Here is a 12,171-nt window from a genome sequence, read left to right as displayed (position 1 = left end):
AACTAAGCAGAATGCTTAGTTACGTTTGATTTAAGCATAGATCCTTTGAATCTTTGTTAAATTTAAGTAGGACTGTAGGATTTATGGCGTAAGGTAACGGTAACTAAACAGAATGACTCCTTTATGCTTTGAATCTTTGTTAAATTTAAATAAGATTGTAGGATTTATGGAGTAAAGTAATGCAACACGTGATCGATCTGCCAAGGGAGAGTGCCTTTCTACAGGAAACCCGCCTATTCAAGTGTTAGGCACGTGAAGAAAACCGGGAGAACTCCACGTGGCCAGCCCGTTGGCGAGGCGCGAACCCGCGACCGTTGTTTAGTGGTCTTATCCACTCGGCCACTGGTGAGCATAAATTTAAGTAAATTGCCCGAAAGAATATAAGGCGAGGTGATGTTGTCGAAAATTTATCGGATGTCTCTCGTTGCGGATGATGATCTAGTCTACTATAATAACAAAATCGATAAACAGGCGTGTTTATAAGCTTAGTAATAATTGAAATTGTGAAGAGAAGACTCGATTCTATCTTGAAAATTAATTTAAAATGAGCCTAATTCGTCGAGACCATAGAAATTTTGCTGCTACCGTAATAATAAGAACGGCAGCAATCGATAAGGCTGAAAAATTTATGTGTGACTTTAATGTTTAAATCAAAAATTCTGTTTGTAAATGTTTATTAATCTAGAAGATTAAGCGAGTTATTTGAATTATTGGGTTTTTTTTAAGTCGAAGATTCTGTATAAATATCGATTGATGCTACTTTTATAACATTATTAATAAGGTAGATGTTTACTAGCTTTGAAATATCTGCAGAGAACCAATGGAAGCATGGATTATCTCGAAAATTGACTAGAATATTGTATTCTACCGATGGAAATTTTAATGCTACTATAGTAACAAAATGGACGAATTAAAATCTGTAGAATTTCGTAAGAAAATGCTTGGTTTTATCTTTAAAATTAACGGTTGTGCCGAGCGGTGATGATACAAAGAGAAATATTATTTGTTGATACTGCTTTTATCTCAACTGATACTACCTACAATAACAAAATTTAGTGATAAAATATACGATAAATTAATAAATTTTGCAGACATTTTAACGCTTGAAACCGTTACAAGAACGGAAATTCAATTTAAATCCAGAAAAATTAATAGTTAAATTATATCATAAAAATCTTCTACTAGTCTACAATAACACAAAGTCGATGAATTAATGGATATTAATGTTGAAATCAATCATAATTCTAATTTTAAATCTCAAGGAATATTTAAAAATGTACAGAAGAATACCTCGATAAGCCAATACTATTATAGTAGCAAAAAAAAAGGCTTAAAAAACCTACAGATTATTTATAATTTTAACGAGTAAACCAATTATAATTAAGCTTACTTGAAACATGTTTATAGATAAGTAGTATCAAGTAGAATGTTTCGGAAATGCAAGTTTTTCTTTAGAATTAATTATGAATTTCTATCTTAACGCTATCTTTGCACTACTACAATAACGAAAAAAGCAATCGATAAACAAGAATTTCTTTATATATATTTTCCATTCTTAGTTGTTTATATATAACATATTTGAAATTTGGATGAGCAAAGATGCTTATTTTTTATGTAAGATCTTCTCTTTATTATTAGATCAGTATGCTACTACAACAACAAATGGTTAAGGTTAAAGCAAGGCTAAATATAGGTTTATTTGCGGTTTTGGCCGTCGGAATTTGTAGGAAATATGTTGGAAAGTTAATTAAAAATGCCGTCAGAATTTCGATACTACCATAATAATAAAATTTGTAGGTTTAGAAGCGTAAGTAAAATCGATAAAACCTTAGAATTTATCTATAATTTTAATACCTAAACCATACATAACTAAATGGAATCTGTCGCAATTAGTTCTGGTTTGAAGTCTTTGGGGAAATTACGAAAAACTTCAGTTTTAAATTAGTCGTTTCTTCGTAATGATTGTATATTAAGAGATTCTGGTCCAATTACTCGTGTTTATTGTGTCTGCATCAATCGATAAACGTCTAGAGATTTAAAATTCTACAATTTTGACAGTTAATAGAAGTGGTTCTACTTTTAAAGGCAGAGAGAACAGAAAGAAGGGGGATAGAAGAAGAAAAAAATCCTCAGAGTTTGTTTACGAACAAGAAGGCACGCTTAGAAAAATACAAAATAAAAGAAGAGAAGAGCGGCTTATACACTAAAGACGTATAAGAGGGGGGAACTGAAGAAAGGAAAAATATTCAAAAATGCTAAATCATAGCAAATCGATCGCGTGTCGCTCACCAGACATCGACAGCGAGAAGACTTGACACGTCTTTTAAAAAATGTATTCTCAACATAGAAAAGCAAACTACCCCTCACAAGTACCTTGCTTGTTACTTTAAGTGACGGCACTTTTCTCTTTGCTTTGGTTTCTGTAAATATTTCATGTCAAGCCAACTTGACTTCATACTTAAGTATGTTTTGAAACTTGTCAACCCTTTAAGCGTTAAAAATCTTTTTCAATAATTTCATTCTGTTTTTCCATTTTCCCTCCATTTATATTGTTATTTAATCAGGCGTGTACGAATTATAAGGCATCACTCGATTTTCTTTACGAAATTTGAATTATTCTGCGTAATTTTGCGTAAAAAACGAAGGAATTTTTAACTGTAAAAATGTAAAAAAAAAGGGAAGCATCAACCGATCGGAAGTGTAACATTGTAAAGGTTATCGATTTTCGACAGGAGTGTACGTCTTTTCCCGTGTTCCTTCCCTAAAAATAGCTAAAATTATGCCATTTGGCAAGTTACAATCATTGATTAATTAACGATTGGTTGCGTATATCGATTTTTCCTACTCGAATTTCTAAGAAAAGTTTCCAGTTGGAGACATACCCGAGACGATATGGAAGCCGTACACGTTGCATTACTTTAATCTTCCACTCAACCTGAGTAACTCGAGTCGTACGCGCGCCTTAGAATATCCATTTTCTACCACCGATAGCACCGAAAACGGATAATTTCCCGGACAATTCTCGGTATAGCGTAAATTCTATTTTTGATATACTACCCTAAGAAAATGCCATCCGATCCATTCCTCCATTACCGCGTTTGGAATGCATTCTTTTCTAGAACCACTCCTGTAATAAACAAACCTATCCTGTTCATCTAATTTTTTTCTTTACGTTCATTCCACGCTACAAATCTTCATTCTACGAGATGAGTTGCATATATTTTTTCTCCACATTCCCGGAAATCTTTCCCATGCTGTTTTATTGCACCTTTCTTTTTTTTTTCGCTTTCTCGCGCACCTTCCTCCAGGAATTCTGTACCGTTTGACAGTTTAAATTCAGATGTAGTTCGGAATTGCGCCATTTTTTCTAAATCCAACTCCATCCGGATCCACAATTTTCTAAGAGAAAAGTAATTAAAGACGTTCGGATGATATTTTTTAACTGGTAGATCGATAGAAATGTTCTTATTTTTTTACTTTTAAACCCGTCGATATCGTGTTTTTGGCATCGAAAGTTCTGTTTCTAAAAACAAAATCGAAGGCAAACACGCGACGAAAAGCGATAAAATTTGGCTTAGTATAAAACAAACCCCATAAATTCACCACATTATTATAACCGATCTCAAGTTTACCCTTTAAAAAATCCAGTTTTATTACGTGAAATCTGACTTGTAGATACCGATCTCGGTTATCTTCTATCTGGAATTTTTAAATAAAAATAAAACAATTTTATAATCTCACAAAAGTTCTAAAGAATGTTTTTTCTAACGGAGAATGCGTTAGAATCGACACAGTGAGAGTTAAAAAAATAAAAAAAAATTAGTTGTCAGGCAATGGCTCCCATCCATCATGCAATATCTGGAATTTGACAAACATCACCCTGGGTGGAAATCGCATAACACCAAAAACTAACAAACAGGAGGACAGAAAAATCCATCATGGCTAAATAGTTTGTCTATTCAGAAAAATTCAATTTTCATACAGTTCGGTTGCAATCGGCGTGGATTTTTGCTGTGGTAGCGAGAGTTAGAAATGGCACCGAAGATATTCGAACGGAGTAATTATGCGATTATTTTAACTGGAAGAGATTTTATGCTTCGATTGCTTTCTTTCTGGTGATTAAACCAACGTTTTTCGCAGTCATTTTAAGTAGATCGATAAATGACATTGATCCTCCCGGGTGTATTTTGTTTCTAATCATTGCTGTTTCTAATTAACTACCAAACTAAAACTACATCAAAAATCCGCACCACTTTTCATATACATTCTTTGGAATTTCTGGTAATTTAAAAATAAAAATAAATAAATAAAAGAGTAAAAAAGTATTTTAATCTTTAAAGACAAGTTTAAATTAACACGGAAACGGTATTAAGCGAAAATGTAAGATGTCATCGATTATCAAAGCTAAGTTTAATCATTTAATTGAAGACGGTCGAGCGTCGTTTTGTCTTCCAGCTTTAAAGATTCCATCTCTCTAACGGGGCCTTCATCTCTTGTTGTTTGTATTCCCGCAGGAATTCTCAAAAAGCTACATTTCTACAGCATTACCTAAGGGTTTAAACACACTTACTGCACTTTTATAGTTCATCGTGTCTTAAAATTGCACGTTTTAGTCGTAACTCCTGCGGCTCTTCTGATGCTGCAACCGAAAATCCTCCCTTCTCTTAATAACTGTTTAAGAACAGTAGAAGGAGCCATGACAGAAAATAGCTTCATTTTTGTACCTTTAATTCGGTTAGAAAAGTTTAGTTAAATATTGTCTTTTAGAAGATTTTTGGAGCCAGACTTGAATAAAGAAAGGTTTTCGACTCCGTGTGTGTAGCCTTGATGTCTGGAAGATTCTTTTCTCAAACAACGATCGATTATCAAAGACGACGTTCTCTTTCTTGTTGAAAAATCATTATATTTTCTACCTTAGATTGTCTTAAACTTTTATTTTCTCTAACTTAATACACTTTTCTCCCTATTACAACCGGCAAAAAAATCGGGAAAATTCCCTATTTTTTCCCCGTCTCCTACCACCGATTACAATCAAGTAATTGTGGCTCAAACGAATGCTTCAATTAAATTAATATTTTATTAATAAACTGTTTGACTAATTAATTAAATTAGCTAGAAGCATATAAAAATGTCGATAAAAATAGTTGTGTAGTTTGTTGTAATTCGCAAAAATCGATTTCTCTTCACAAATTTTCGATAATTTACCAACTCCAGAGTAAAAAAAAAAATATTGAGTAATATTCAACGTTTTTGTTTAAGTTAATGGTTTAAAAATGCGGAAAAAATGGCAGAATATGGAGCGAGAAATGTATTAATTCGATAGCATCGACTGTCTTTTATATTATCTTGTCATCTAATATCGTTTGGAAACAAGATTATCAAGCAGTCTGCAACGATAATTAGATTTAGAACTTGAAGGACCTTGTCTGAATTACCATCAGCATTTAATGTTGGCAGTAATCTTCATTAATCCTTCAATCTGTTTAAACTTCCATTCCAACAAACTCGCAGCAATATTCCTATAGCAGACACGTTTTACATGTTAATAATGCTATCTCTACTCATAATGCAGCATTCGATATACGTTAAAATTCGTCTCCGATGAGGAATTTTAATATTTAACAAAACTGAATAATTTCTATTATTTTAATAAATTTAAACACTGAACCAAATGTAATTTTATAGCTTTAAATTTAATATCGTTTTATTACTATAGTAGTACAGCTGTTCGTTCCGTTTCCGGCCGCTAGAGGTCACCACCTGACGCACGCCATTTTTTTTTCCTCTCTTCTTTATTACTGTAGTAGCATTCGTCAATAGTTTCCGATACAAATAAATATATTAAATGTTTAAATTAAATTATTTAAAATTATTAAAGTGCAAAACAATTTTTAAGAGTTCATTAAAAAATAAATAGGTAAATTTTATACACTTTATAACGAATTAAAATGCGCGGATTTGCGTCAAAGTAAAATTTAATTTGCGTTACATTTAATTATAACTAATAAAAATTATGATTTTATCTTAAATATTCATTTATTATGCTTAAAAATACTTCAAGAAAATTATGTTTAAATTAAAATTTATATTTGATATTTCGTTAATTTAAATTTGTTAGTTTTTTTCCCCGCTCGTTATCGTTCATATTATCGTAAGTAATTTATTTTTTCTCATTTTTCTTAAAACTCGAAAGGCTTTTAAGTAATTATTTTATATTAAATAATTTAACGTTTACTTACGCTTATTTTTATTTTATTGAAAATATTTTAAAACATTTAAGTCATTCTCCATTTCATGCTTTACTCGCGAGATGGCAATACCCATCTAAATGCATTTTAAATCTTTTAAACATAACCAATTTTTATTTTTCTAAAGAAACTACTGTGAAATAATGTTTTATAAACGAGCATTAACTTTTAAACATTCTACCTATCCAAAGTTTTTCAAGAAAAGTCATTATGTAAGTCAAGAGCGCATCTCCAAACTACTTTCCTCTTGTTTATTGTATCATAGAATCAATTTTATATAAGAGTTAAGTTGAAATAAGGAAGGAAACTTATCGAATAAAATTGTTTTTTTTCCTCCCTCCTCTTTCGTACGATTATAATTAAAATATAAGAAGAGATTAGATTAATCTATTAACAAAACGTTAATTATTCTATTAGAGTCGATAATGGCGATATGGAGTTTTATCAATGGCTTCCGCCCCCAGATTAAAATCTGGCCACGCAGTTGATGACGTCACGCTCTTCCAGACTGGTTCGTGAACCGACAACATCTTGCAGAACCAGATTACCAACCATTACTTCATTCACATCAACCGCTATTCATTTTCTTAGAAAATAGTACGGTGTCTAGCCCGGAGGAGGCTCTCCCCATTATTGTTCAATGACCATTCACTCTCTCTTCTCTCTACGTCATGCAACAGGAGAAAGGGGGTAGGAGCCACAGTTGTGCACTTTTTGATAAATATTTTAGTTATCTGTACATACAACAGTTTGTCCTTGTAACCTATTATCACCTTGTTAAGGTTTTTGTTCGGTTAGACAGCTGGATAATCAATTATAAAGGCCATGATTAAAATCTTAAAAGATGGATGATGCCCGTTTTAGTCAACGTTTTGCTGAGAGACGAGGCATCAGCAATTAGCCATTTCTGCACAGTTGGGTGGCTCACGAACGGTGGTAAGCATTGATAGAGGGAGATTCCAGCATCGAAATTCTATTTTTTTATTTTTATTTTTATTTTACATATTGTTTTAATTTGAAATCGAATCAACACCAGGAAAAAAGTAAAAGAAAATTGGATGTTGATGTGAGGAACTTCTTCACACAAAAGATAGCAGAAAAGATCTGACATCCTACTCCATCTGTCAAAACTGTCCAAGATCTAGTGAAGTATAGTATTACAACAACTCCGGTAAGGAACCATTTGTCATCAGAAGATGCTGGCAGGACAATCGGGGATGATTGAAAATGGTTCAAAGCAACGAATGTTGGGCATTTTTATCAAATCACTATGGAGACACCGTTGCAACTGTTGCAAATCTATTTCTCTCATACCTGCCACGCAAAGGGTTACCATATAAAAAAAAAGCCCCTTTTCTTCTTTTTAAAATGAGAGGGGCAGAAGATGAGGAAAATCGATTGAAAATTTTGAACTCGCACGAATTTAAGTTTAGAAATGTCGCATTAAGTACGCACTCTCTCCCTTCGAATATTATTATTATTTTTATAATCGTTCGCAGGAATTCTTTATGCAGAATAGATAAAAATAATAATAATGATAATATACCGAAAGAAATGAGCGATTTTATTATTTCTAGCGCCAAACTAACGTCGAGTGTTAGCCATATAAACTAACATTTATGCCTTCTTAAAAAAAACTGTAGCACGTAATATGTAAATTCTCCGATATGTTCGCGCTTATTTTTAGATAAATTATAGTTTTTTTAAGTCCTCCCACTTTTATTTTACAAAGCAAACTCGATAAGATAACCGTAAACTGTTTTATTACGAAGAAATAATGTTAGAAGCAATTCATCGATATTTTTGCTAGATAAAATTTATTGCTCGGCCTTCTTTATTCGAATATATATATAAGCTTATTGCTGCACATATCACTGCCTGCATTTGCATATTTTTATGGGAATACATTTTGAATATTCATTTTTCTGGGAAAAAAGAAATGTGATACAAATAATCTTATTTAATGAGTGAAAAATTAAGTTCATTGATGCAAAAAACAGCGCAGAGGTAGTTATTAAAATATTTAAATATTAAAATAAACAGTTTGCGGTGTGACATAATCATTTCTTTCTCGCTTCCTATATGGGTCACATCCCAATTTTCTATTGAGCCTTAAGCAAATCAATATTCAGAACATGTGAAAGTTGTGTAATTGTATCGCTGTGATTAGCGGAACGCATGCAGTCTGATACTTTCATCTAAAACACGTCGGAGCGCATTCGTCAGTGGAAATCTTCCAGATGCAAACATTGTAAAATGCTCTTTGCCCTCGATAAAAATTCCTATCTAAACATCGGAAGAAAAGAGGGGGAAAGAGATGCTAACTATTACCATTTCTGCAACTTAAAACGAGGTTATATAGATTAAAGCGATACTTCTTCCCTAACAACCGTGCTATATCAATAACAAATTACCGGTGGCAAAAAAGGACTGTATCCAATTGTTAAAAAAACGAGTTTTTTGAACTCGAGTAGGGGAAGGTGAAGAATTATTTTCGTTTAAAAGATATTTATTTGGTGTTGTCATTGGTCACGACGTCCGTTAATGATATATAGGAGACAACAAGTTTAGAAAAATCGATCGGTAAGATCGTATACCAGATACGGTAACTAAGATCAAGGACGGGAATAAATGTTGAAAGAATATAATCTAAATAAAGTAATATTTGAAGTTTTCGTCGATCGATACGATAAATACAAATCCAATTTTTATAACCCAGAATAAATTTCGACGAGAATTTTCTCCTCGGAGATTGCAGATCCAATTATATTTTCCAAATTTGGGCAATCTGTTCGGGATTCAGCTCTCGTTTAGCTTGGAAGCAGAGGAGGAGAAAGAGGTAGAATAAACTTCGTGCGTGATTTTATTAAAGCAGGAAGACGTATACACCCAGATAGTTATCCCAAACAAAAGAAAGTAACGCGTTTAATTAGCACAGTATGCACGTAAATGTGTTAGTTAAGAGAAGCTTCCTTTATACTCGCCACATTGCTACGGTTCTACAACAAAAGATCCGACTGTGTGTGTGTGTTTTTTCGAGAGCTTTAACAATAAAAAAGAACTGGTTTAATTCACGAGCTTCGGATCTGAGCCCCCATCAAATGAAAAGGAAAGTCTGGACTTCAACGACTTGTCAACGTGCCTGTATTCTGGTGAAGGATGACTTGTCTGCATCTATTTGTATTCATTCTGCAACGAAAAACAGATAGAGTGTTGCTAGAGAAGATGCTGCCGAGTTTTCTTAGATTCCAATTAGGCTGTCTGCCAGTTCATATTTTATTGTTGAAGCAGCCATTGGTTACGGTCGTTTACCTCTCTACTCGGATTCCTTTCGGATTTCAAAACAGTAAATTAAAAATCAGACAGGTGAAGTAGTATCGGGTGACTGTAGTCGGGTGTGCAGGTGTGTTTTTCTGCCTTCGAAGTGAAGCCGTTGCCACCTGTGCGAGGTGTCGGGATTAATATCTTTATAGAAGCATAAATATTCTTCAACCAACCCTTTTTTTATAAAAAAAATCTTTATATTTTAATGGTTTTTGGAGGTTAGACTAACATCTAAACGTATCAATCATAACTGGGAATGGCACATACTCATTTCTGATGCGGATTTATAGAAGCAGCATGGTATTCGTGATTATGCATGCCTTAAGAAGCACTTAACTGGTTTCTATCATGCACATTCTACATTAAACCGTCGGCAAAACATTAAAAATGCCATTTTTTTCAGTAGAGGACACGTGTAGAAAATTAGAAATGCTCCCTTTCGCCGAAGACTTCCAATTTTTACGAATAATTACAGATTGTAAAGTCGTACAAATTAAGATTTTTATGAAGTATTTAAAGTCGAAAGTCGACGTTTAAAATGTTTATAACTTTCTATATTTACGTTACGAGATATAAAAAGACATTTAGAGGCATTCTTATGTATTTATGCCTAGAGGATATGGACTTACTCGACTCACAAAACACACACACACTACCATTCTTCTTACATAAGACTGACTGATGGCCATTGCAAATATATGCAGACATTCCCCATTTTTTTTATTTTATCATTCGAATTTTGATGATGGAAATCATTTGTGGCTAATGTATACTCGGACCACACATGGAGCGCCTACGAAAAATAACATTGTGTGGTTCGAGTGTGTAATTGTTAGTATAGGTGTATACTCGACGGAAATTACACGGCACGTATATACTCGAGAGGTGGGCATTTTGTCACGTGTCTGGGCTGACGTCATTGTAGAATCGTGACTGGTCACACGACAAATTCCGGAACCAATAATGTTGAACGTGTCCATAACGTTTGGCCTCATAAACCAAAAGACCTAGCCTACATCTCCTTTGAAGCCGAACCCAAATCTCGCCATTTTTTTTTATTTTCCCCTTAATAATTCTTGTATTTAACTATCCCGAGAATGATGCAACTGAACTATTAAATTTATGTTAATATTCTAAACGTTTTTTAAACCGAAGATTAATAATTCTACTCGAAACAATTACAGTTTCGTTCTACATGTAAATAGTTTCATAGTTATAATTCTGTGAATTATTTTAAACAATGTAACTAAATTATCAAAACAATGACATAATTCTAAGATTTAACAATTTAAAGAGATTTTTATTGCTCTTTAAATATTTTGCATGCAAAATAACATAATTTCAGCGAGTTCTGACGTTTATTTTGCATTGAAACTATAGAAAACTCCGAGTTACGTTTTATAATATTTTGTATAAGACATTAAAAAATGTTAATTAATTTGAAAGAATTCGAATTTAATGAAAATAATTTTAAAAAAATTGTTAATGTAGCATTCTTCGAAATTCCTAGACAGTTATTTCACATCTCTATGGGGTGCAACTTTCGGGCCACACCACATTTAGCATAACTTAAATCCTGAAAGTATTGTAACGCCATAAATTATCTATATTATGCATGCGACAGCTTTAAAATTGTATTTTTATTATTTTTTTTTCCAGAACTACATCTAAATAATGCAACTTGTTATAGTGCAAAAGGTTTTTAACCCTGAACCTCACATTATCGTGAATGTGCTCGGATTTAAAGATATTTTTAATTCTCCCCTATGTGACCATTCTGAATACGTTATAGTCTGGCTCTAAACATTTTTAGCGTCTGAATGTAATATTCTTGAATATAACATTTGCACTAAACATTCTTAACAGTCGAATTCCTGCAGTTCTATAGATTTTCTAAGCCCCTTTAAACGCGATGCAGCCTATAAAGCAGTTTTTAAAGCACTGCGAACACTTTTTAAGACACTACAACTATATTTAAGATAAGTCGTAGGTGTAAAGCTCTTATAACAGAAGCTCGACAACACCCTTTCGCAGTAGATCAAAGGACCTTTATCTGGTCTCATCCCATTGAAAACTTCTTACAGTAAATCTTTCTTGGCTCAAAACTTTCAACTTGGGAAGAATAAACCATTAATTTTACAGCCGCTAATTAACTGTCATAAGTACAGTATACATCAAATTAAATTCTTTTTTAAAAAAGGAAGCAATCTAGATCCTCGCTATATCTAAATAGCCATCAGTAAACTTCAATTAAAGTTCAAAAGGAACATATATAAAATTTTAAACAGAAGCAAATGTAAGTCGGATGTCGAAGAAAATAAAGAATCAGATGCTATCCTTTGATTTAGAATTAATAAAGTAACAGATAGATTAATCTTGTATCCGAGTTTATCGACCTCAGCCGCTAAACCCTGAGGGAAGCCGAAGAAACCAAAGAAACTAGAAGATTGTTTCCTGTATTTCTGACCACTCGTTCTTTATATTAATTCTTTTGTTTACATCGGGTTCAATGGGTTCGACAGCACGTGGATTGCACGTGTTAGTAAAATATTTAAAAGGTGTATCGAGACGGCAATAAAGTTATAATGACTCCACCGAG

The sequence above is a fragment of the Centruroides vittatus genome, unplaced genomic scaffold (genome assembly GCF_030686945.1).
Source record: "Centruroides vittatus isolate TY-2023 unplaced genomic scaffold, ASM3068694v2 contig_875, whole genome shotgun sequence".
Taxonomy (NCBI): Eukaryota; Metazoa; Arthropoda; class Arachnida; order Scorpiones; family Buthidae; genus Centruroides; species Centruroides vittatus.
Note: the sequence above shows the minus strand (reverse complement) of the source record.